Source organism: Podarcis erhardii, assembly GCF_964252035.2.
Source record: "Podarcis erhardii genome assembly, chromosome: 3".
NCBI classification, from domain to species: Eukaryota; Metazoa; Chordata; class Lepidosauria; order Squamata; family Lacertidae; genus Podarcis; species Podarcis erhardii.
The window spans coordinates 57,363,422-57,391,262 of NC_138507.1; the positions used below are offsets into that span (position 1 = coordinate 57,363,422).

General features: G+C 42.4%; 1 long non-coding RNA gene across 1 annotated transcript; it reads right to left on the reverse strand.

Annotated features, from left to right (window-relative positions):
• Window positions 1–49: 49 nt before the first annotated feature.
• On the reverse strand, window positions 50–27,841 carry LOC309338820. Its single transcript, XR_014155064.1, has 3 exons — window positions 27,475–27,841; window positions 4,456–4,560; window positions 50–1,632 (listed from the first exon to the last, which is right to left on the reverse strand). It is a non-coding gene; the product is annotated as an uncharacterized lncRNA (long non-coding RNA).

Consider the following 27,841-nt stretch of genomic DNA (forward strand, 5'->3'; position numbering starts at 1 on the left):
CCAAGGAGAGAAGAGAGGGAAGAGGAGGCTGAGGGTGTTCGAAAAAGGGTGAGGGGCTGCCTGAGCCACAGTGGTGCCACAGAAATAATGTAGTTGGTCAAGGGAGCTGTGGACTCAAAAATGTTGAAAACCTCTGTCCTAAGACTTCCAAACTGGATCTCATCACTTAATCTGAAACTCCTGTTTTTAAATCTTACTACAAACAAAAGTCCCTTCCTTCTTATTCATGTCGGTACCACCAATACTGCCAGACACTGCCTTGAATGTACAGCAAGAAACCATGAGACTCTGGGTAGAAAGCTGGGGCACAGGTGGTTTTTTTCATCACTCTTTCCTATTGAAGGTCATGGCCCCGGAAGAGAGAGGAAAATACTGGAAGTAAACAACTGGCTGTGCAAGAGGTGTTGTCAGGAATGATTTGGCTATAGTGGTTGGCAAGAATGTCTTATCTTGCAAACCTGGGAGCGGTAGTCAATGCAGAAGACAGAATCGGGATTCAAAATGACTTTAACTGATTGTGGGCCAAAACTAACAAAATTATTTTCAATAGGGACAAATGTAAGATTCTACACTTAGGTGGGAAGAACCGACTGCACAGATATAAGATGGAGGACACCTGGTTTGCTAGTAGTACAGGTGAAAAGGATGTAGAGGTTTTGGTAGACCACAAACTTAACATGAGTCAACAGTGTGATGCAGCAGCAAAAAAGCTAATGTTATTCTAGGCTGCATCAACAAAAGTATAGTGTCATGGAAAGTCATAGTACTGCTCTATTCTGCTTCTGACAGACCGCACTCAAGAGTACTATGTCCAAGCTGGAATATGTGCAGAGGGGGGCGACCAACATATTCAAGGGTCTGGAAACCAAGGGAGGGAATTAGGTTGTTTAATCTGGTAAAGAGGAGACTGAGAAGAGATATGATAGGCTAGCCATTTTCAAATATCTAAAGGGCTGTCTTGTGGAAGATGCAGACAGCTTGTTTTCTCCTCCTCCAGAGGGTAGGACCCAAACCAATGGCTTTAAGCTACAAGAAAGGAGCTGCCAACTTTCTGATGGCAAGAGCTGTTTGACAGTGATGGACTCCCTTCAGTGGAGGTTTTTAAGCAAAGATTGGATGGCTGTCATAGATGCTTTTACTGAGCTTCCTGCATGGCAGGAGGTTGGGCCAAATGACTCTCAGCACCCCTTCCAACTCTCTGATTCCATGATTTTAATAGTTGAATTCAAATTATAAAAATCATTCTAAATCCTAACCTCTACAATCAAGCAAACCTCGACCTAATTTTTCCAATAAAACTAGACAATGCTGACCTTCAGTACAGCATCAAAAAAGAGAAAGCAAATGTAGATTTAATACACTGCAGAATTTATCATAGCTGCAATAAAAGCCTTCAGCGCCAGTTGACTAAACTGATTTGATGTTTTGGAATTTCAAGCAAAACTCAGTCCTGCACAGCTTGTGACTTTTCCAATTGAATGGTACTCACCTGCCATGTTTGGTGGCTTTCAAGGTGCTTGAGAAAGCAGCTTTTCTTGCCAAAATATGGCAGTTGTAAAGCATTTGGTCTTGGACTGAAGCCCACACGAAGCTTAAAGACAGGAGGAGCCGTGGGGCAGCAGACCTGAAATACTGAGTTGAAAAAGGATCCAGGTAACAGGGAAATTAACAGGAAGCCTGGAGGCAGGGTGTCTCAGGAAGTGAGCCAAGGCAGTGATGAACTTCAGGTTCCTGTTGCTAAGAAACAGGAATCTGAGGGCTAAACTTCATGCCTACCTGGCTGCTATCTGCAGTAAACAGTACCTTTTGGAGGCAAATAACGAGGGAGGGTGGAATAACAGTAGGCAACTTAAACACACTATTCTAGAAACATGAGCAACATCACACACAACTCGGCCATTTGAGAGAGCAAGGTGGAAGAGGTTGAGACCTAAGAAAACACTACCATGATATTTGTTTCTTTATGAGTTGACAGATTTCAAATATTCTTATAAATAAAATAAAGACAGGAATGAAAAAGACGATGAATTGAGGAAAGAAGGGCCAATCAGGGGGAAGTGTAGAAAAAACTCACAAGAGAGTCAGAGGAAGTGGTACATTTTAGGCAGGCAGAGAAATGTGGCAGATAACTAGAGTCCTGGGTAATAAAGGATGCTAGCCTAGACATTTCTCTGATAACTAGTCTTCCATGTTCATAATTTCGTTGTTGCATGACAGAGCATTTAGCCATGTGGACCCTTCTCAGCCCAAAGTGGTGTTCCAGGCCAGGTTTATGGCCTTAGTGAAAACTAGGCATCAAGGTCTATACTGAGAAAGTATAATCTTTATAATAACGTAGGGGTTGACAACCTTTTTGGGGCTGTGTGCACATTTGCTAACTGGAGAAACTGTCATGGGTATAACCAATGTCAATGGCAACAATAGAAGGCTTCTTTTGAGCCTTATTACAGCAGGCAGAAGGGAACCTGTGGGCATCGGGGCAAATCCTGCCATAAAGAAACATTTATATCAAAAAGGAAAGAAGCTAGGAGATCAATTTCCCAAACTGAAGAACACAATTCATAATCATGGGAAGCAAAATAAACCTCAGACTTGGCTGCTAGGTGCCTTCTGTAGGATAGGAAAACAACAAGCTATCTACATCATTCTGTCTGCACGCTCTTGCTAAATTCCAACTTATTAGGGGCCAGAAAAAATGTTGGCAGCCTGATTTCTGACTCTTAACCCAGGAGTGCACTTCCTTCTGTCAGCTCACTTCAGAATCCTAAACACTAAAAACTGGGGGAAACGGCAATATAGCCAACAGTGCTTTTTAGTTACATAATTGAATCCCACACTATCTGACATAAAAGAAATTATACACATGTGTACTTTCAGATTAATGCATTCCATACTTCATTTTACCCTGATGTGCTTTTATACTGGTAACTCTGACGGTGCCACACACACCAAAAAGTCTGCAAATTGATGCTGTCACCAAAAGATGATAGACTGATTCAATTAACCAATAAGTCATTTTAAGAGTGCTGCTGGGAGTTACTTACTAAAGCCATACACAGCTTAGTCTCTCTTCAAGAGTTTGCATTCTGTCATTCTGCTTCATTATTCTTACAGTTTCATTAATAAACCTTTGGAAAACATCCTCTTCTCTTTTTTATTTTTTTTAATTCAAAATTAAAACAAAACATATTGTCCAGAAACATATCATCCTTATTTTTCCCCCCATTTTTCCTCCCTCCCCCCACCCTCCCAACACAACCCCACCCCACCCCACCCCCGCTTCCCTCAGTTCCAGTTTTGATTTCTCTGAGAATGCTGTTTTCTGCATGTTACAAAGTTGTATAGATCCTCAAACTATTTAGCTGATTACTATCAATAAAAAGTTTGTGAATGTTTATTCAAAGCCAGCCAAGGAGTCCAGCTGGAAAACATCCTCTTCTCAGAGGATAGCAGAGTCTGCGCAAATCTGCTTCTCATTTGCTACAGTGCTGCTTTGCACCTTGCATGAAGCAGAGGTTTGAGAAGAATATGCCCACTTCTGAGAACTTCCTCAGAATCTGACGCAACTTGAATCCAAGGCAAAACAAGCTAGTCCCCAAACTCCAGAACCGCCTCAGAAGGGTATTTTATTTTTTTATGACCCAATTTCATACATTTTTGTACCTCCCTCAAGCTCTCTATGTGGTTACATTTACTCCTTCATACTAATAGATAAGATCTCTTTGTATAACGCAGTAGGAAAGAGTGTGAAATATAAACACCATGGAGGTACAGGTGGTAAATCAATCTCTAAGGATATATTAAACTGGAAATTAATTTGCAATTTTTAAATTGCTAAACTGAGATTTCTCAAATTTGTTCATTTGTGTTGTTTTTTTTAAATTGAAAACTTAATAAAAATTAATTGGCAAAATAAATAAATATTACTCCTTCATACATATGCTAAAGGTTGTGCATTTCAGGCCAAAAGGAGGAGAAAGAGGCCGCAGAGAGTGGATGCTGCTTTGTGATTGACAATTCTAGGGAATGCCCTTACCAGGCTCTCTATTTTACTCTCAATAGCATTGTTTTTAGGAGGGATGTAGAAGGAACATATCAGAAACTCCTCTCTGCAGGCTGACTGTGTCTGTCTGGCAGTGGGGCAGCACTCTGTGGCTTCCAAGTATAGTTTGAGAACCGCAACTAACTTGGGAGACCAGAAAGCAGTTCGGCTGAAACCAAACTGCACAATCCGGACTACCTTGCAAATGGTTCCCTATTTTTCAGCCAGCCCCTCTGCTGCCAGACAAAGGTTATTATTTATTTTATATATCTATTAACGTTATATCCTACCATTCCTCCCAAAGAAGTCTAAATAAACATTTTCAAGTTATCTGCAATATCCCCTGGCGGCTACAGGCTTGATGGTGGTTGTAACATGCTCATGTTTATAAGAATATAAAAAGCAGCACTTACAAAGGCCTTATTGCTTCCTCTGGGCGTGACTCCGACAGCTTCTAGTTGTATGTTCAGAAAACTGCTTCCAGTGGATTCAGTGCACTTCTGACCCATGTAATGGCTCTGGGTACACAAGACAAAACAAGAGGAAGGGCTTGAAACAGCTGTGCTCTCCAGAACCTCCAAGACAAACTTGTGCTTCAGTTTCTAGGTCTTGATCTTGTGACCTTAGGGCAAGTCCTCAAATTACCAGCTTCTTAATACTAAGGCCACATTCACACCACGCATTTAAAACACGAGGGTACCACTTTGAACAGTCACGGCTTCCTCCAAAGTACAGTCATACCTCATGTTACGTTTGCTTCATGTTACATTCTTTCAGGTTATGTCCCGCGGTGACCTGGAAGTACCGGGAAGGGTTACTTCCGGGTTTCGCCATGCACGCATGCGCAGAAGCGCAAAATGATGTCACGCGCATGCACAGAAGCACCGAAGTGCAACCCGTGCGTGCGCAGACGTGCCGCTGCGGGTTGCGCTCTTTTCATGTTGCAAACAGGCCTCCGGAACGGATCCCATTTGCAACCAGAGGTACCACTGTATAGGGACCATAAACACCAGGATTTTTCTGCATCAAAGTTAGCAAAACAATAGATGGTGGCATTCCTCTTGTACTAGGGTCAGGATCTTGCATTAAACAGATAAATGTCAGGACTTTAAAACTGGATCGCCGGCTCCCTTTCTGGTCCAGGCCCAGCAAATTATTTATTTATTATTTGGTTTTAAAGGGTTTGCATTCACTTTCAATAAAATTTGCAGTTTACAAAAATTCCTAACAAGTTGACAACAAATTAGAAACATACAAAAATATATTAAAACCATAAAATTCAATTGGAGTGTCATACAAACAAGCCCAGCTTGTGGGGGCAGGGGGAGGATCAAATTGAATTTAAATATTATGGCTATTTTTAAAGCCTCATTTCTCAGGATCTGTAACCGATATATGAACTTGTTCCTTACTTCATAATTATAAAAAAAAATATGACACAGATGACAAGTAGAAGGACTCTTTTAGTTGTGTGTTCCTCATTTGAGTAGCAAAATGTTAGACTGTTAACATGTAGGCTGATACATGAACAGATTGTTATTACAAGGCAGAAATGGTTCTATGAGGAGTAAACTGGAACAATGTGATTCAGAGTATCTGAAGTCAGGCTTTTTGGGCCAGACAAAATACATCTGGAATACAATCAATACAATTTATATCATATTTTCCTAGAACAGCACCTAATAGCAGCATTGTAGAATAATCTTGATTAGGGAAATGACTTAGTGGGAAACAGTTGAGCCTAAAGAGATTAGCAGCCCTGCAACTGTTTTGAACTATAAATGGATCTTCCATATATAGATTAGCCTACCCCTGTGTTAGAACAGAGTTGTCACTGAATTCTAATAAAGTGAGGGAATGAGGCAGTTTAAAGCATAACATGGGCATAGCAGGAGAGAGTACTAAAACACGCATATATTCCTCCCTCCTGTTATCTCCAACCATTTTTTTCCTGGTGGGCCTCCCTCCAAGACTGGAAGTAACTCTGAACTTCTTTGTGAGCCCCCCCCCCCCCCGAATTAATAGCCATTAATTTGTGCAGCTTAAAGAACACAGGGCAAATACATTAATAAGGCAGTTGCCATCAGCAAGAAATTAAAAATTCCCTTTCAAGCACACCACCATCAACTGCAAGCTTAGTGTTGTATCAAAACACATGAGTGTATTGCTGAAATGCCAGAAAGTGGGGGGGGCCTCCACATGGGAAATATGTCACAGACCAGCGGCTGTCTAGTTGCAGGCACATTCGCATCAGGATAATAATGCTACTGCTGACAGATTTTTTGACATATTTGGAGCAAGTGAAAGGTTTTAGACAATGGGAGAAGAAACTGCTCTCTATTCATTTGGGTTCTTTCGCTTGGGGAATGAGTATAAAACAATTCCCTCATCGTATGCAATGGGAAAGTGTTTTAATGTCAATTAGATCCCAAGAAAGTCCCAAACAAATCCAAGTTCTTTCTGATTGCCGCCCCCCTTCATTTCCTTTTTTTCTCTTTCCTTTTTACCTCCAGACTGGTCTACCTAAGGGAGAGACTGATGTGCTACTCTGTTATTTGCAAGAGAACTTACTGAGCTCGTTAGCCTTCATCCAAGGTATTATGCATTCACATACTGGCTCAAAACTTCCACTACTTCCTTGGCATCAGTTAAATGGGAAAGCTAGAACTGCATACCATCCATATTTTGAAGACAGCTAACACCCAAATCCCAGTATAAATTCTCCTAGCAGTGTGTTTATATGTTAAACAGCATGAGGAACAAGGTAGTATACTGAGTGTCACTCTGGATCACCAGAAGTCCCCTGGCAGCATCTTTTGGAATCAACTAGAGCAGGGGGTCAGCAAACTTTTTCAGCAGGGGGCTGGTCCACTATCCCTCAGACCTTGTGGGGGCCGGACTATACTTTGGGGAAAAAATGAATGAATTCCTATGCCCCACAAATAACCCAGAGATGCATTTTAAATAAAAGGACACATTCTACTCATGTAAAAACACACTGATTCTGGGACTGTCTGCGGGCTGGATTTAGAAGGTGATTGGGCCGGATTCGGCCCCCGGGCCTTAGTTTGCCTACCCATGAACTAGAGATATAGGATGAGTGCCCCCCCACCCCCAACTGGCCCTGTATTGCATCTTGCTCACTGCAGCACCAGTGCTATGGAACTCCCTCCCTAGAAAGGTTTGGTTGACCCTCATCATTTTAATGTTTGAGCGGCTAATACTATTGTTCCCACCCAGCTTAAGTGTTGTTTAACCTTTTGTCTCCTTGTTTTTATACTTACTTGTTTTACCTTGTTCTTGGTTTTAATTTAAGAAATCGATTTTAGCAAATTATTTTAAACTTCTTTATATACTATGTCGAGTATACCACATTTATAAATAAAATATATCCAGTTCCTCTTGTCTCTGCACTGTTTTAGCTCCTTAATAACTGGGAGAAACAAAGCAAACGAGAAGCATAAAGCAATAATGAAATTTACAAACTAGCTGAATCGATGTTCATTTTACTTAAACAATAGATTGAAAATGTGGGTTAGCAAGGAGTGGGTAGCGGCCGTAGGTGTGAAATCAGCTTGTGTATTTATTTCATAATGAATTAAAACTTGAAACCAATGGGCCCCATTCAGTTCATTTTCTATTCATTACTCAATTAATTGTATCAATAACAAATGGGCACCAGTGCTGTTTGTTTTCATTACACCATGCAGTGCTTATTTCAAGCTGGGGTCTCTGCTTTGTTTTAGTTGTAGTGGAGCTAATTTCAGTGGTAGCTCCCTGACAGCAGCCATGTTATTTTTCCAGATGCCCTAGACATTGCACTTGCTCTGGTATATTAAAACTAGAAAAATAAAACTAGGAAAGAAAAAAAGAAATAAATGGAACAAAAGTGAATGTATGTAGTGAAATGAATGTACGGTAACTTTAATGTATAAGGAACCAAAATGAAGCCCCCTTACAAATGAGCAATGAAATGAATGAAGTTTTTAATAATAAAAAGGAATGAAATAATCTTGTATATCACTACTTCTCCCTAAGCCTTAACAGGTGCCAGCAAAGTTAATTGAACAAGCTGCAAAATGTTGATCAGCTTCAGTTGAAATTATTTCTTTACAGACATTCATGGCATCTTCAACGGTAATGACTATATATCTTTTTTTTCCAAATTTTTTATTAAATTTTTCCATAAAAACTCCAATCATACCAATTTCCACATCACATATTTTAACTTATTTGACCTCCCTCAACTTCTCTGACAATCATTCGTAATTAAAATCCTCTCTTCACATTCCTTAATTTTAGTATTGCCCTTAAATACTATATTTCTATCCTTTTTACTTTCTTACAATATTCCTTATACTTTCACAAAGCTTCTTTAAAACACACTAGCGTTGTATATTCCTCACATACAGTTTTCAAATACTCTGTAAATTTTCCCCAGTCCTCAAAAAACTTGTGATCCTTTTGGAATCTAATTTTTCCAGTTAGTTTGTCCAGTTCTGCATACTCTGTTAATTTTGTTCTCCATTCTTCCAAGGTCGGTACTTCCTCTTGTTTCCATTTCTGGGCCATCAATGTTCTTGCTGCTGTTATTGCATACTGAAAAAGTTTACAGTCCCTCCTATTTATATCCATTCTTGTTATTCCCAGCAAAAAGGTTTCTGGTTTCAGTAATGACTATATATCAGAGGAATTGCAACCTGCCTTAGCTGGCAAGTTCTTCTATTTAACCTGTAAATTGATGCATAAACAGGTTTATGGAAAAGCCCAAGTGTCCAATTCTTGTCCCACAAAAGAGAGCCGAGTCTTCAGAAGGCTCCTAAATCTTTCTACCACTTGGGGAAAAGGCAACCTTACCACAGAAGCAAAGGTAACTAAGATTAATGGGAAGGGAAGAAAAGGGGGGGAAGCAAGCCCATTTTACAAAAGAAAAGAAACTGAGAAGAAGCTAACAGTTGTATTTTAATGTTTGTGCAGTGCCATAACTAGCCAGTTCTTCACACCTATATTGGCTCATAATTCAACTGCCCTCCCGTTCTGTTTCCATCTGGAAATCAGCATTGTGTGGCCATTTGAGGATGGCTGTGGAAATAATCCTGCTGAAATTCTAAGTTCTCAGGTCATTCAGCTCATAGCTCTTGCAAACACACATAGACACACACCAGCTGGCATGTTTGTCTCCTTCCCTGCCAACAGTATTCAACAGCTGAGTGTACTTTACTGTCAGTTGATGCTTATGCACTGAGGCTACAGGGACACAGTGCTCCCATGGAAAGTGCCAGGAGTTTTGTTTAAAAATATATTTTAAAATCCCCCAAAATCTCAAAGCTGCCTACTCTTTCCTGTCCCCACCCCCATTTAATACCTCTTTTTGAACTGAGAGAAAAACTCCTGGAGACATTTATCCGAATCGTCTGTTCTCTGGATAATCAGCTCCCTATACCAGTCAGCTGATCCTAATCCAAAAGTATTACTATGGTAACAAGGTCCTTTCCATGTGTCTCTCTGGGCAGAAAAGCCATGTGAAATTTGAATATTAGGATGGCTGCCTATTCTGCCCATATTCTGCAGTTTCCCACTTTTCCCTGTTGTTATAACGGCCAACCAGCCAGCAAGCCCATGCACGAGGTGGGGCAGCCAAGGACACTTGCCCTGGGTCACAGAGGGCTAAACTGGCTGGGGGACCTGCCAGGGACCAGCTGCTTTTTTTGTTTGAGTGCATAACTTTATTTTTTTAAAAAATTCCCAATCTGGTCCTCAGACAAGCTCTGCATAGACCTGCCATCCACAACATCAGACTAGGTAGGACTGCTTGAAGAATAGCCCTACTGGTCTCTAATAGGGTCTTTCTGAATCATACATCTGTTCTGAGCATGCTCAGAGTTCTTTCCTTGAAGTCCATATCTTATGTTCTGGTAATCAGAGAAGCAACAGGGCATGTTTCTTACTTTGAGGAGCTTTTGTTGTTTTGTTGTATTTGTTTTGTGACCAAGAGAGAGAGATTGCACGCAAGCAGCAATGGACACTGTGTGAATCTCTTTCTGTAATAAATATCTACTTTTATTTAATAGTTTTGCCTTTATTTTCTTCTGAATTGGGGAATTAGGAAGAGAAATGGTGGACCTTGTGTATGTGTTGCAACAAATTCTGTACTGTACTATGTTAACCACTTCCCAGCATTCACTCATTAAAAGCTACAGCAGCAGCTGGTTTGGGCAGGACAGGTACATTTTCCATGCAAACCATGTGCTCTACAACTGAGCTACAGCTCCTCTCCAAGTGTAAAAAGGAGATTATGGGGGGAAATGACAATATACTAGGCCTGCATATCATGGTAATGTTCAAAAGATGCCAAGCAGGAGACTCGTATGTGGTGCCAATTTCATCAATATAACACTTAAGGTTCATGTTCCTCAATTAAGGCTGTATCTTTATCAAACCTTCCCTACTGACTCGCAGCCACTTTGACCATTAAAATAGTGAAGAGAAAGTGAAGCCAATGTACCACAACTAATAGCAGCACATGGAAGTACAGGCAGTTGCATTTTTCATTATTACTTTTGGGTCACCTCCAACTTAAAAGATTCCCAGTGAATATCCTTTGCCAAGTCTGGAATGAATGGATCATTCCACAAACATAACGAGAGAGAGAACCAGTGAATGACAATCAGAGCCCTCAAACTGCTTAGAAAACAAATATGTGGGTCGCTGTTGGGAAGATTTAATGGCAAAGAACTAACACCGATTCTTCTTCCCCTCTCACCATCGTAACTGCTCTCATGCAGCATGTATGGCTGATTACCACGTTGTCATTTTAAATGAAGTTGAAAACATGCTGACAACTCAGTAATGTTTTCCTTTCAGCTCTACAAATGCTGCAGCAACTGATTACAACTGGATTGTAAGTACCTAACAAGAGCATTACAAAAAGAAAAAGACTAATGAGGAGAGAGGAAGTGGGGGAAATGGGGTGGGGGGAGAATTGCAACACAAAAATAAATTAAATTAATGAAAAGAGAAGAGGAAAAAGAAGCCATTTAAGTAGTGTTCATTATGCTATAATTTAGAGCTACAATGGCAGTAAAAAAAACAATTCTGTAATGTATTCTCTTTATGGTTTCATGTCCCAATTTGTAAATTGTCTTTCTGCCTCCATTCTTCTCTCTCTGGGGGCAAAATGGATGCCTGAACTACTCCAAGCCATGATTACAATGCGAAACAGAAGCAGCCACAAACACTCTCCCTTCTGCCCCATCAAAAGAAGAGGTCTTGCTCACATGTGGGAATATTTGACATTATTTTGAATGTGCTCCTTAGAAGGTGGTGAAAAGAAGATGTGCAAATGACTTCTGCTTCTACTGCCATTCTTCTAGTATAAAGTGGAAATGAGGAATTTGTGCATGTTTCACCACTCCTTGTAATGCATAAAGTGGGCTTCAGCAAACATTTTGCAGACCTTCAAATGTAAAAATTAGATGATACCAGTGTCAGCTATGACTTGCAGTTAAAAATGAAAAACAAAATCTAAATTAAACCCATCTGTGATGCCATGAAGGTATTTCCGGCACAAATGGCTGATTAGAGGAGTTAAGTGCAGGAATGCCAATTAACTGGCATAATTGCATCTCTTGTTTTTAAAGGGAAACGGTGGTGCTTTTGTGAGAGCAAACTGCGCTTTAATTATGGTAGAATCCTATTTGCGAAAAGTGAGAGTTATTCTCCACACCTCAGGGGTTCTCAAACTAATATATCAGTTCTGTTTGGGCCTCCCTAATTGTAATTAAGGGCTTGTCCGGACAATCCCGATTGTTGAGCTCCGGCGCATCAGCTTCCTGTAGTTTAGGTATGTGGCGTGTGTCTCACAGCCCCCAGTGGTTTCCTGCTGGTCTGCCTCCTGCTGTTTTATTCAGTTTGCAAGCCTAGATGTGATCCTTGCCCATGAGCTGGCTTCCCATGCTCCTAATTCATGCTACAGTTGCCTGCATGTGCCCAAGCAAAACAATGACAGACACTTTATTTGATGGTGCTTGTCTCATCTCAGTCCCAGGAGGAACAGATCAAAGGAGCAAGGAAGCAAGGTCACATATGCTGCTTGCATGTTTAAGAATCCCACAGGAGAAATGCTACAGAAAGAGACAAATGCCATTGGTCTAGTGCAGGAACAGCCAACTGGCTGCCTTCAGGCATCATTCAATCTGCAAGATGAAGGCTGCCATTTTTGCCCTTTCAAATGATGATTTCACTCCCCAACCCCCATGTTTTAAAATGTGTTTGGTAGCTCCTGAAAAGAGAAATAAATGGTGACACTAATATAGTTCTATATCCCCAACACACTTTTCACAAATCCTACCAAAACGTTGGGGTATAAACAAGTAAAGAAACGGCAGCCTCGTGGTGTTGCTGTTGCACCAGAACCAACAGCCAGGGTTTCTCAGTTATTACAGTTTGCAAGCACGGATTCAGAGCTTCTATAACTGATATACATTCCTATTCCACATAGAACTTGCTGCTCTAGAGTCAGTAGCTAATTTCTTAGAGAACTGCAGGAAAGGATGAAAATACAAGAATGACCTGATTAATGTCATTTCTTCAAAAGTGGGGGGGGGATGGGAACCCACATTGCTAAGTTTTAAATATTCAGACTGATCCTTGGGAAGTGTAGTTACATCAGAAAGCTAAATGTTTTCCTACAGCTGAAACAATCTAATTGGGGAATTAGAATTCAGAGTATGTGCAAAGTCCTATTACGTTGCTATTTGCAATATAAATCTTAACACAATTTTTACTACCCTACTCAAAGCTCTGTAAATAACCACTTTAAAACCTGCATCTCAGGTAAATGCCATTAATTCCCCAGAGACACAATGCAGTCACATTATTTCAGTTTTTATTGTGTCTTTATTATTCAGCGGTGTGGAGCTTGATCCTTGTGTAAACATTAGATTTCATTGTCTATAGTTGTCCTCAGCAAAAGCAGTTTTAGCTACAAATAACCCAAAGTATCTATTCTGCTCAAACACTTTCCTGCAGCCTCGATGGTTATTTCTTAGGTTCTATAAAGGGGGAAACAGAAGCACTAAGAATTCTGTATAGGAAGGAATCCTCATAGGGCGTAGAGGATTCATTTTCCACATCCTCTCCAGCCATTGTATGCAGACCCTGGACCAGGACTATGCCCTTAAACACTGTGGGTGCTAAGCACACACTGCTAATATCTGCACCTAGCTTGCTCCATCTATTCAATGAGCTGCCACTCAGAGTTCATGTTGCTTGACTGATCATAATGCAGAAGCTTCAACAGGTTAAGGAAAGTACGTACAGACCTCTCATTGTCCCTGAGGAGCGGGTGCACTGACATTGGTCCATCAAGCCAAGTACATGTTAGGATTTTACGTAAGCCGATGCTGGCTGGTGTGATTAGTATAAATCACATAAGATGGCTGAGAAGAGTGTGGGAACTGTCTTCTCTCTTCTGTCTGAGAATGTTAGTGGACTGTACTTTCGCTTTTGCTGTATTTTTTTTCTGCCAGCATTTGGAGAACACAGACGTGATTATGGACTCTCTGTATATATTGTGAATAAAACATAGTTTAGATCTACAGTGGTACCTCAGGTTAAGTACTTAATTCGTTCCGGAGGTCCGTTCTTAACCTGAAGCACCACTTTAGCTAATGGGGCCTCCCGCTGCCGCTGCGCCACTGTAGCACGATTTCTGTTCTCACCCTGAAGCAAAGTTCTTAACCTGAAACACTATTTCTGAGTTAGCAGAGTGTAACCTGAAGCGTATGTAACCCGAGGTACCACTGTACAGATGTTTCTATCTTCTTGCTGCGTGATGCCAGAAGACTTGTGTGCACTTTTCATATGAGAAGTGTCGCAGAGGGGCACTCTGGAGTGAAGGGACATGCCATTCCAGAGACCTGCCTACTGGGAGATGCTCGGAGGTCCTGGGGGTCTGCCGTCCCCCCAGGAGCGCTTACCCTCAACAATAGAGTCTACTGCAATTCTCCAAGTTTCAGGATGGAATGTTTCCTAGTCTTGCCACAAGAGATTCCAAGGATTGTATCTAGGACCTTCTGCATGTGGAGCATTAAGGTTACTCCCCATCAAGAAAATCATTTGCACCTGCAGCAGCTGCACCTTTTACTTGCCTAATGGGGTGGAGCTTCTTCACAAGCTTCCTGACAGGTGGGCCGCTGTGGCATATCAGGATGGAGAGAGACAAGATGGAGAGGGAGATGGCACCAGGAGAGCCAATCTGGCACTGCTGCCAGTGTGTTTCTAGTGTGCCAGCCTCCCTCCTGCCACCTTACCCCTCCTCCTCTCGGTATGCAACAGCGCCCCACCTTCCAGTGAGCTAGCATAGCAGCTCCCCTCCACTGGCCAGCCTCTCCTGCTGTAGGTTCCAGTATCATTCATTGGCAAATGCTTCCTTATGTGTGGTATACTGTGTGGTGTCTATGTGGCATAGTGGTCAGTGTGTTGGGACTAGGAGAGAGGAGTGCAAACCCCCGTTTAGCCTGACTGTAGGTCAGGAATCAGCTTTCAGCCTAACCTACCTCACCATGTTATTTTGAGGATAAAATGTGGAATAGGACCATGTCTGTTGCCTTGAGTTCTTCAAAAAAAAGGGGAGGATATGATATAAATACATATAAATCAATTCTCTCCTCTGTCTTCCACCTCCTGGCTTGCTGTGGAAATTCTGTGCATGTGACAGTGTATTTGTCACATAAATTCTACTGTATTCTGCTCTGGTCAGACCTCACCTGGAGTACTGTGTCCAGTTCTGGGCACAACAGTTCAAGAAGGACACTGACAAACTGGAACATGTCCAGAGGAGGGCAACCAAAATGGTCAAAGGCCTGGAAACGATGCCTTATGAGGAACGGCTAAGGGAGCTGTGATTGTTTAGCCTGGAGAAGAGGAGGTTAAGGGGTGATATGATAGCCATGTTCAAATATATAAAAGGATGTCACATAGAGGAGGGAGAAAGGTTGTTTTCTGCTGCTCCAGAGAAGCGGACACGGAGCAATGGATCCAAACTACAAGAAAGAAGATTCCACCTTAACATTAGGAAGAACTTCCTGACAGTAAGAGCTGTTCGACAGTGGAATTTGCTGCCAAGGAGTGTGGTGGAGTCTCCTTCTTTGAAGGTCTTTAAGCAGAGGCTTGACAACCATATGTCAGGAGTGCTCTGATGGTGTTTCCTGCTTGGCAGGGGGTTGGACTCAATGGCCCTTGTGGTCTCTTCCAACTCTATGATTCTATGATTCTATGATTTGGCCTTTGGTGGGGATTAGAATCCCCTTGAAATACTACAAGTGCTTTGCAGAAGCATTCTTGGAATCAGCCACCCCACTTCTTCTTTAAACATCAGAGCAAGCAGACAGATGGCGCCTGGGAGAGAGGGGACTCCCCCCATCCTCTTGCCCCCTGCTTTCTCTTTCTCCCCAAGGTTTAAAAAATAAAGGGGGTGGCTGCTTCAAATAGAAGTTTGCAAAGGACCTTAAAACAGCCTGCCAGAGGCCTGAAGAGGAGCAAGTGGACTGCCTTAAAGCCTTTACAAGTCTCCCCAGTCTCCCCTTTTAATCCACCAAGATGGTAAATTTAAAGGGGGAGGGGGAGATTTGCAAAGCCATGCAAGGGTTTTGATAAATAAGCGACCCTACCCACCTGCCAATCATGTGACACCATAGTGACACTGTTATGCACTGAGTTGAATAGGATCCAAAATGTAGCAGTCTGATTGGTCCTAGAACAATAGGACCCAGAATGCAGCAGTCTGGTTGGTCCACAGGAGCCACCCAATCCAGCTCCAGGTGGAAGTGAATCCGCAACCTGATTGGCCTACAGGAGAATCCCGGAATTAGCCAATCACATGGGGCCCATTGTGTAAATAATTTATATAAAGCAGACATTCTGGGGGAACTTCATCCTCACCACTATGAGCTGAATAAAGAGCATTAAATCCACTCTCGACTCTGAGTATATTTCAGACACCATGTAATTGACAGCCCCACCTACTTGTCAAATTTGGCCTCCAAGGCCACAATCCCATGGAGCCGAAAAGTTTCCCCATGCGTGTCTTAAAGCAAGAAGCAAGTGTTCTAGCCTGAGCAAGAAGGAAACATCTTTGCCACTAGCGTTCAAGAAAAACCCTGAAAAGACTGGAAGATGCTGGAATAAGTAATTTAAAAGTTGTCTTGCCCATAACTATAGGCTGCCTATGTCACCAGTGGGCTCTTTCAAGCACTGGGAAATGATCATATTGTGCTTTATTGTGTCAACATCAACAATTGTGTCCACACTTAGAGATATACTTCACTTTATATCACAGAAGACTGAAAATCTGCTTCTATCAGTACCTGTGTACACTGTCTGAATTTTTTGATGAATTCCTATCTTGATCCCATCAAAAGACCTTAATCCTGGTCTACAGAGGGTTTGCATAAAAGCTAGAAGTACCTTATCTGTCTTCCTTCTGCCTTTCTTCTGCACACACAGGTAGCAGAAGAGTGAAAAACACACACTGTGGAAGAGCAATAAAGGATAGCTTTGCTACAGTACTGGATATCAGAAGATGAAACATTTTAACTCATAAATGAAGCATCCCCACCACCAAAGAACACCTCTGAATTCTTCAAATCTTGTGACACAGAACTCAAGCCCTGCTTGAACTATTTCATAATCTGTTCAGCAGATCTTTTTTTCAAACAAATGCCATTCAAATGGGAGCCTAAGAGCACACCCATTTATGGGATTAAAGCAAGAGTGCTGGCCCATCACCCTACATTGCCCAAAATTTCTTCTCAGGAAAACTAGTTGCTGACCAAGACTTTATACATTCATGATTATCCATATAAAACAGGAGTAGCCAACCAGATGTGATTGGACCACACCTCTCAACAGCCCCAGCCAAAATGGTCAACGGTCATTAGCCATTTCCCAAAATTTTGTATTAGAGCACAGTTTGAACTGAGACTGGTGCCCCCATGGTGATGCTTTCCTGGGAAGAGTGTGTCTAGGCATCCATGTTTGGGTAGCCTCCAGCTTAGGTTACTATCGTGTGTTATATGTAGGACTGTCTTTGAAGACTACTCCAAAGCTTCAGTTAATCCAAAATACAGCAGCAAGCTAACTATCTGGGAGCAGTTCAACGGAACACCTCTTCCTAGTCTTCACAGGCTACCATTAACTGCCTCACATTGGGGGGCGCTAGGGGGCGCATCGGAAGATGGCCGACAATCTCCGGCTCACACGAGGTAATTAAGAGGCTGTTATGGGAGTATGCAGCCTCCCTCGTTACCCCAAGGGAATGGGGAACACTGCCTTGCCTGCTGTGCCCATAATTCACCCCCAGATTCAAAAGGGGGTGAGGGCACTAGGCACAAAAGCCCTCGTGTGGGTCGGCTCTCCTGGACGCTGTCTCTGATCTGCGCAGCTAGTTGCGGGAGCTCAAAATAAACAATCAGAACAGAAGCAAACGCACATACTTCAAGCGATGATTGGGAGTAAGGACTGCTAACTAAAGGGATCTCTGGGAAGAGGAGCAACGGGCTGGACTTAACAATAAATCAAGAAGAGGAATAAATCAAGAAGAAGATTCATCAAAGGATAGGTATGTCAGAGCGAGACTGAAAAGGTGGGGCGAGAAAAACTTTTCTTTTTTTGTCTTATGTGAGTACCCAATAATCCCCCCCCCCCAAAAAAAGATTCGTTGCAATTACTGATCACAAGCAGGAGGAATAAGAACTGTGTGGAAATTAATTACTATGTAAGGACGTGGCTTATGGGAGCATCGGGAAACGAAAGTAAGTCCTTTGTGACGCAGTTATAAAAAGAGATTTATCATGGCAGGCCCGCCCGCAGGAATCCAGGGGGGGGAGGACTATGGCTGTTACTATGTTGGAGTGTGGATTCGGCCTAGCAGGGCCCCCTGAGAAAATTTATGAGGGAGCGGCGGGCCTGGGGAGATCAGGACAGACTGTCGGAAAGTTTTGTACGGAGGTGTTGAAATGGCGTCTGTCTACTTTTATGGTTCTTGGATGAGTGTAAAATCCACACAGGAAATAAGGACGTTTGTCTTCAACCCGCTTGTGGAGATTATCAGAGATCACAAAGAAAGGAGATAACAAGAAGAAGATGAGGAAAACAACAAAGAGAAGATTGAACAGAACTGTGAATATTATTTTGACAGAACTGTGTAATTAAAGCAGCAGTAAGAGAGATGATCGGATCCCTTTCGGAGCTTGAAGCATGGGTACCCCCAACAAAAATTTTAAAAATTTGGCTGTGTAATTTGGAATTATTGTTATTTGGAATTAATGTGATGTGATTGGCCTGTTAATAAAAAATATTTTTTAAAAAAAAATTAACTGCCTCACATTGGAAGCCTTTCTGGAGATGCTCTCAGCTTTAGAGGTTAGACTGGTGGCACCAGAGCAAAGGTGTTCTTGACTGTGATGCCACATTTGCAAAGCACTGTCTCTTCAAAGAGGATCATAGAATCATAGAGTTGGAAGGAGCTCCAAGGGTCATCTAGACCAAACTCCTGACATACAGGAATTTCAACCAAATCATACATGACAGTTTGGATAGCTCAGTTGGTTAGAGTGTGGTGCTGATAATACCAAGGTCGCAGGTTTGATCCCCATATGGGAAAACTGCATATTCCTAGATGATCCTCAGGGTTCCTTCCAACTCTACCATTCTATGACAGATGGCCATCCAGCTCTGCTTAGAAACAACCAAGGAAGGAGAGTCCACCAACTCTCAAGGGAATCCATTCCACTGTCAAACAGGTCTTACTGCCAGAAAGTTCTTACTAATGTTTAGTCAGAATCTCCTTTCTTGTAACTTGAAGCCATTGGTTCAGATCCTAGCCTACAGAGCAGGGGGAAACAAGCTTGCCCCATTCTCCATGTGACAACCCTTTAGATATTGAAGATGGCTATCATATCTCCTCTCAGTCTCCTCTTTTCCAGACTAAACATACCCAATTCCCTCAACCATTCCTCATAAGGTTTGGTTTCCAGACTCTTGATCATCTTGGTCGCCCCCTTCGGCATGTGTTCCAGCTTATCAATATCCTTCTTAAATTGTGGTGCCCAGAATTGGACTCTGCACTCCAGATGTGGTTTGATCAAGGCAGACTAGAGGATGGCTATGATTTCCATTGATCTAGACACTATACTTGTGTTGATGCAGCCTAGAATAGCATTAGCTGTTTTACTGCTGCATCACACTGTTGACTCATGTCAAGCTTGTGATTTACTAAGACCCCAAGATCCTTTTCAAATATACTACTGGCAAACCACATGTCCCCTGTCTTATATTTGTGCAGCTGGTTTTTCCTGCCCAAGTGAATAACCTTACATTTGTCCCTATTGAAATTCATTCTGTTAGTTTGAGCCCAGTTCTATAATATGTTAAGGTCATATTGAATTCTGATTATGCCTTCAATGGCATTGACTACCCCTCCCCGTCTGGTGTCATTTGCAAATCTGATGAGCACCCCCTCAATTCCTTCATACATGTCATTTATAAAGATGATGAACAACAATGGGCTCAGGACAGAACCCTGGAGCACCCCATTTGTCACTTTTTTCCAAGATGACAAGGAACCGTTAGTAAGCACCCTTTGGGTTCGGTCAGCCAACCAGCTACAAATCCACCTGGCAATTATCTCACCCCTCCCACTTTTTAACCAGCTTCTCCACAAGAATATCATGGAGGACTTTGTCAAAAGCCTTAATGACATCAAGATACACTATGTCCGCAACATTCCCCTGATCCACCAAGCTTGTAACTCTATCAAAAAAAGACATGAGATTCATCTGGCATGACTTGTTTTTAAGAAACCCATGCTGGATCACAGCATCCTTTTCTAAATGCTCACAGACCGACTGTTCATCAGGTGCCAAATCTAATCTGAGAGTATGTAAGGGCAACTGAAGAGTGGGACCTACATTTTAGAAATAAATGTCCTTTCAGTACGAGCTGAATGCATTTTTATGTTCCCAGGCCTTTTTAAATGTCATATAATTGCTTTTATTCTTCTGCTGTGGTGTTTTTATTCTCTTGCTTCAGCTGCTTTTATATATTTTGCTATTTTTTGGGAGGTATTGTTCTAATTGTTGTTGTTTTTATTGGCTCTTCTCTACCCACCCTGAGAGCATTATTGCTGAAAAATTGTATATACATTTTAATAAATTACAAAATACATAGTCAGGACTGAGTAAAAGTGTGCATATTAACAACTCCAATTTTGATGGATTAATAATTTCATGTACGTATATCCCCTAAGAGAAGGCACACAAGTCTTTTTATTAGTGATGGTCTGCTACAAAGTATACCTGCAAACAAGGAAACATGCTAGAAGGCATCAACACTATTAATTTTAGTAGAATTCAAAGCACCTGGATGTTACTGAGGTAGCTCAGTACCTTCTGAAATAAATAAAATGGAGCACATAACTCTTTGTGATTTACCAGCACCACCTATTGGCAAAATATAACATTAAAAAGGGAGTTCCTCTTAAGAGTTTCCTTACCAAAGTGTATCTGTACAGGTTACAGATTTTATCCAGATTCACACTGTTGGTCCTTGTTCTATACCAGATCTGTTCAGCCAGTCCTTTTAGAATGGCCCCAAAAACCTCCCCACTCTCCAAGAGGCCTTTGAAATGTATTTAAAAGCCATTGCTTTGAATCAACCACACTTTGCTTGCCTCTTTAGGCAGCCCCCCTCCCCTTCCTTCTCCCTTTCTATCACTTGGCTGTGTCAGACTCTAGATTATGGGTGCCTCAGAGCAGGGGGCCTATCCCCTTGTACTCTGTAAAGAGCCAGTCTGATGGCACTCTGTAATATGATTTCCATACATATGTTAATAATAAAACAATAATATTTAAAGTAAGTATTTTTAAAATAAAAAAAAAATCATTGGGATGAGGATGACCACAGCCAGAATGATGAGTAGTGGTGGGGGGGACATGATAGAGATATAAATTTCTCATGGTGGAGAGAAAGTGAATAGAAATTCATTTTCCTCATTCTCTCCTTAGGCCACCCATGAAGATGAGTGTTAGAACACCCAGGACAGACAAAATAACATGTTTTTTTCGCACAGTACAGAGTTAAACTATGGAATTCGCTCCCAACTTGGATAGCTTTAGAAAAGGGTTAGGGAAATTCCTGAAGGGTAAGGCTCCTAGCCATGATGACTATGTTCTGCCTTCAGTGTTGGAGACAGTGTGCCAATTACTGGGAATCACAAGTGGGGAGAGAGTGTGGGGTTGTGTTTGGGTCCTGCTCATGGGCTTCCCATAGGCAACTGGTTGGTCACTGTGGGAACAGAATGAGATTTTGGTCTGATCCAACAGGGCTTTCTTATGTACTAAATATGCTCATGTCTCATTGGGAGTGAGAGCGGTGGATTGGCACATCCGGATTGTTGTTATCATTGTTGTTTTGTTGGCCACTGTGAGAAGAGGATGCTGGCCTAGATGGGCCACGGGCTGCATCCAGCACGCTCTGCTTACGTTCCTACTTCTGCAGAACTCAGGCTCCCTGCAACATGCCACTACTTCCCTCTTTGTTTTCAGTGGTCCCATTTCAGTCCCATTTCTGTTGGCGCTCAGCACTTGAGTTCACTCTTAGAGTGACAGTTCATGTGATAAAAAAAAAAAAGAATTAAGCAGGTGCATTTATGAAATAAGCTAATGTTACGGAAGAGACTTCAGTGCTGTAGCATTTCTTATACTAACAAGCATACACAAGAGGGAGCTCCAGGACTGATGAGAAATTCACTGTATCAAACTGATTTTAAATCCGAACAAAATAACCCGCACTTCATTTTTCCCCACCCGGAAAACGATAAGGGCAATACAAAATACATGGAATGAGAATGGGTAGGGAAAGGCAGATTGAGGATTATATCACTGATTGGTTTGATGAAAGGCCAACCTATGCAGCTGTCTTTGAAACATATTTGTAACTTTCTTATGACTGTGTCTTTGTTTCAAGAGCCTACACGGTTGAAGTAAGCTGGAGTAAAACTGATAATAAAATGCTTATTAACTAGTCTTTGTTTCAAGAAATTGTAAGAGAAAGCAACTGTGTTTATTCCAAGCCTAACTATTTAGGCAAATTGTTTAGTTAATGGCTCGATTCAGGAAATAAAAAGCACATTTGGGCACATCTCTTAGGTGCAGGAAATAATACATTTCAGAAGGGCAAGGGCACATATTTTCAACTTAGTTGTAATTCTAAGTGGTACAGGGTTGCATTAACGGGATTTCCAGGTGCTGATATATCCTTGTTATTTCATTTTTTATTTTGTTATCTATCTATCACCATGGGAACAATACAGAAAAGTAACTCAGGAAAGCAATGCAGTCATTAAAATGACATGCAATATTATTTTTGACCAGGATGCTCTTGTCTAGATGCTTTCCAAAAACGTACAGCTATATTTGAGCCTGTTTTATCATCTTTTTTTAGTCATCTTTTTCCTTGTTTTGCATTCAGGAACATTTAACAGACTTATCAGAAAGGAAATTAAATATTGACATATTTCTGGGTTCCTTCCCCCCCCCCAACCCAGGACTTCTTGTGCCAGCAGTTCTCATTGGCTATAAGCAAGTTCATGTTCTGTTATGGAAACTTAGAAAACATATACTCTGCTTACATTCCAGCTTTCTGCAGCCATATACCTACATAACCAAAAGCCAGATCCCAACATTCCATCACACTCCAGCATGACCAAGTCCACACATGTCTATGCAGATATGAGCAGATTTATGTCTTAACAGATGAGGTCACATGGGACGTGGGGGGAAATTAAGCATCCACCCCAATGGTATGTCTGAGTATGCCCTTTATGTAAAAACCTATATGTTGTTTGCCATAGAGAATAAAGAAAGGGGTTCTTTATAAATGCTTCATAAGCTTCTGAACCGTACAAGAATATTCACCAAGCATGGGCATTCAGATCAAAGCGATCTTTATTTTCACCTATTCATGCTCCCAAGGGACACGGGTGGCGCTGTGGGTTAAACCACAGAGCCTAGGACTTGCCGATCAGAAGGTTGGCGGTTTGAATCCCCGCGACATGGTGAGCTCCCATTGCTCAGTCCCTGCTCCTGCCAACCTAGCAGTTCGAAAGCACCTCAAAGTGCAAGTAGATAAATAGGTACTGCTCCAGCGGGAAGGTAAACAGCATTTCCGTGCACTGCTCTGGTTCGCCAGAAGCAGCTTAGTCATGCTGGCCACATGACCCAGAAGCTGTACGCCGGCTCCCTTGGCCAATAAAGCAAGATGAGTGCCACAACCCCAGAGTCGGCCACGACTGGACCTAATGGTCAGGGGTCCCTTTACCTTTTTTTATTCATGCTCCCAGGCTGGCCACCTAGTTTGGTTGCTCTGAGAACAAAGAAGGTCTGTGGTGGGCTATTAGGTTAACTAGATTAAAATTAATTTTGGCTAGCCCAGCAATGTCATAATGATTCTGGCTTCTAACAAATTTAAGATTGTACGTGTGGCTTAGTGGTTAGAGTGTCAGGCTAGGACCTTGGAGATCAAAGTTCAAATCTCTGCTCAGCCATGAATCTCACTGGGTGATTTTGGGCCGGTTGCCGCCTCCTAGTCTAAGCTACCTCACAGGGTTGCTTTTTTGTAAGGGTAAAACAGATGGGAAGGACCATGTATGCCACAAACTTACAAATAAACCAAACTTGCAAATAAAATAGCATAATAAAAACCATGTGGACATTATTGTGGTGTGCAAATAAATTTGTATGTGTAAGAATGTCAAAGATTAAACTAACACATTCTTGCAGGAACAAAACCAACTATTTAAAGGTTATTTAATAGTTTAGGTGTCAGAACTCACTCCTGTGCCCTTGAGCTAAATTTCTGATGATGAAGAGACAATGAGAAGGTTCTCAGAAACAGAGTGCAGATCTTGAAGCAGCTTCATATGGGCTATTTTCTGCTGTGTACCCTGCAGTTTTCTCATTGCATGCTGTGACTAGCTACAATCATAAATTGACATGACCTTTGCTTGCTATTAAAATATATCTTGCCGCACACACACACTCCCCAGGAGATTCCATAACATTAATGGAACTTTTAAAGGTTTACAGTAGTGTGTTGCAATGCCTCCCCCCCCCCACCAACGGACATTTCTTTATGAGAGAAGCAGAGGAGATGGAGAAGTAAGTGGCACATTGCGTGCCATGAAAGTTCCAGTGCTAACCTGAATTTGGAAATCAAAACCAGGAAGCACCTTTAGCACCCTTTCATTTTAAGGGTTCACTGAACATCTTAGATTCTGGGTTTCCTTCCCTTTGCTACTTCCCATGCTGTTCTTACACTATAGCGAACACCACTCAATATATGGTTAAAGGGAGTCGCTCGTAGCCTGGTGTGGTTGTCACTAGGGTAGCCTGCTTCAGGCTGGTGCCTTCCAGATGTCGTGGGCTGCGACTCCCATCAATGCCAGGCAGCATGGGCTGTAGGTCAGGGCTCATGAAAGCAGTAGTCCATCTGCAGGGCACCATGCTTGCAAAAGTGTCTCCAGGGAGAACAATAACACCACAGGAACTGATGGGATTCTCCCCCCCCCCCCCACTGGCCCCATCTCCAACCTCTGTAAATTGAGCTGAACTCTGTACAGAACTTATGGAAGCTCTACACATGTGTAAGCTGTCCATGGAGCCTTTATCCATGTAGTGTGTATCCCACAAATAGAAATTCCTCTGAACTTCTGTTTGTTCAGAGGAACTGCAGAGGAACTTCTTTGCTGCAATCACTGCTGCCCAGTCACTTGTCCTCAGTGCACAGAAGATGCTCTTCCTTCTTGCTGCCATCAATACTCACTCGTGCTTAGGCAGAGGGGACAAGTGAAGATGCAGGGACTGCAAGGAGAAGGAAACGCAGGGGCAGGACCCCTGTTAGGGGGTGGTCCTTGGCAGGTGCCCAACAATTCAGGCTCCGTGCTAGTACTGTCTACATTCGCTCCTCCCCCTTCAGTTGCTTTTTCACTCTGCGTGGTTGCTGCCTCAGGGTGTCCAATTTAGATGGTCTTGGAAAAGCCAGTAAAAGGCTTCCCCTAAGCCAGTGGTTCCCAATTGAGAGTCCACAGACCCAACCAGGGGGTACATGGCACCATTCACATAACAAAAACTACCAGAGAGAAATCAAAATTTTAAAAAGTAGGGGGTCCGTGGCTTGGCTTTTGAAAGTCACGGGGTCCGGATTACTTAGCTAATTGGGAACCTCTGCCCTAGGCAACTCTTTCAGAACAGCATAGATTAGTGACCCTCCCAAACTGAAAAAGACTTATCTGAGAGCTTTAAAAAGCCACATAGGTTTATAAGCTGTTATGCAGGATTGTGTGTTTGTGACAATCTGTGTGACGAGCAGTTTGTAAATGTCTAGTCTGAGAAGGAAGAAATGGGGTCAGTTATTGCAACAGGCAGTACCAGCCCCAAGGTGGCATCAGGATGAACCCCTAGCCCAGAACACAAGCTCAGAGTGAAGCAAGATGCTGTGTCAAGCATGTACTGCCACAACCTGAGGCCACCAGTTGAATCAAAACTAGCAACTTCCTTCAGGGAAGGGCTGCAGAGCACATACCTGGCATTCAGAAGGTCTCAGGTCCGTTACTGACCTCTTCAGGTAAGGCTGGGGAAAATCCCTGCCTGAAGTTCTGGAGAGCTGCTACCAGACAGTGGAGGCAATACTGAGCCAGATGAAACAGTGTTCTGACTCACTTTAAAGGCAGCTTCTAGTGTCCCACCCCACCCCAACCTGCACCTGCAGTGTCTGCGACTGATGTCACCAGTAACCACATTCCATGCAGCTGGCCAACCAAAGCAAGTTTAGAGGAAAGCGACTATTTAATTCCTCAGAACTGTTTCCTTTAATCAGTGAAAGAATCTGAACAGCCTGGAGCATCATGACAGAGGTGATGGAACTAGACTTGCTGCAAGTGTAAGCGTTGTGGTTTCTGCATATTTCATACTTTGTGTAATATTATTTTGACTAAGTAGTATTGCAGCAGAGATTGTGTTTAAGGGGTACTTAGAGTATGATCCCCATGTCAAGCAATTTCACCTATGCGCAGGGAGCGGAGCATAACCGCCCACATAAGTGGGGGGATGCCTGTATTGGCTAAAGTTATTGCATTATTGTAGGGACAGCCCAATGGCTGCAGCTTTCAAACTCTTCATACTGACTTATCTGCTGAGGAACCACCACTCTGCATATTCAGAGGACCCTAGCATCATGTTCTAGGGTTGCCAAGTCTGTCTTCAACCTAAAGTGTTAGCAGTTTAGCTGCCTTCTCAGGTTCTTCTGGGGAAGGACTAAAAATCTCAGGCTGAGTGCACAGAATCAAGGGAATGAACTTGAGAGCATATTGCTTTTAATTTTGTCCTTTCTACATCAAGATCTACTTTAGAAGTCAGGCTATGTTCCCTTTCTCATCTGACTCCACTGTCTAACCTATGAACATGTCCTGCCCTCCCATGAGGCGTGATGAGGCAGCCACCTCAGGCATCAGATCTGGCCTCCTCCATGGCTACCCACCAGTGCAGCCACCGTCTCCACACCCATCTGCCACTGCTGCCTCCCTTAAGCCCAGCTTCCATGTATATCTTAACTCCCGGATGAGTCTCAGGATGTGGGTCCTGTCTGACAACTCACTGAAGCCACATGTAAACACGTACAACCTAGTACATACCCAAAACTACTATGTGTTTGTGCACTGATTAGTGTAGGTGGTTAGGTTGTCTATCAGGGAAGCTTATCTGCTATTCTTGATCATCTCCTTGAGGAATCTCTCAGAACTCCCCAGATGCATTTTTTAAACCGTCGATTAAGTATTCTGAACCAGAAATGGTTAATCCAGAGCCAAATTGAAATTAACTCAATTTTTATTGCCTGAATAAGGCCCTTCGCCAAACAGGGCGGTCCTGAGAGTCAGCATACTGCTTCCTTCAAAACTGGCTCTTTAGATAATGTAGCAACAAAATCTAAACACTGTCAACAGTCCTGTGCATTCCAAGCATGTAAACCCTATACTCTCCTAGATTTGGTTTCCCTAAGGCAGCAGCTGAAACTGCTCAAATTTCTCTAGACTCCACAATAACAATGCCCTCCTGTCTACAGCAAAGCTTTCTTTTCTGAACGGGGATCAAAGAGACTATGTCAATTCTTTCTGTTGATACACAGATTAAATAAGATCAGCAGCAGGGTAAGCTTAATGTGTGGGCCACCACAAGTAAATTCAGGAAACGAGGAATGTGCAGCAGACCACAACTTAGTGAACTAATGTATTGCATGGGTTCAGGAGTGAGAATAATAGAGTGTCTCTGGTTTCAAGAGGAAATCCCGCAGCCAAATACATCTGTATTGACACCTACCTCAAGAGAAATAGCATTTCAGGAAATGGGCTTGTTAGGGGTGGGCATCTAGAAAAATGAGTAAATAGCCACATTCTTGTTTTCCTTCTTCATGCTTCTCAACAGGATTTCCTTCTTCCATCACGAGGAACTCTTTGGTTCAGTAGCAGGAATAATTTCCTCTTTCTTTCTTGAAAGAGAAGCCAAAACAGAGATCAGGAGCTTGGGACAGAGACAGCACTTTAGTCAAGAAGAGGAGGAAGATTACTAACGACAAGCTGCTGTTATTTATTTGCACTCCTCCTTTATCTACGAATAGTATTAGAGAACGTAGCTTCCAGAATTACATACACATGTTAGCACATTAACATCTGCAATTCCTTATGTC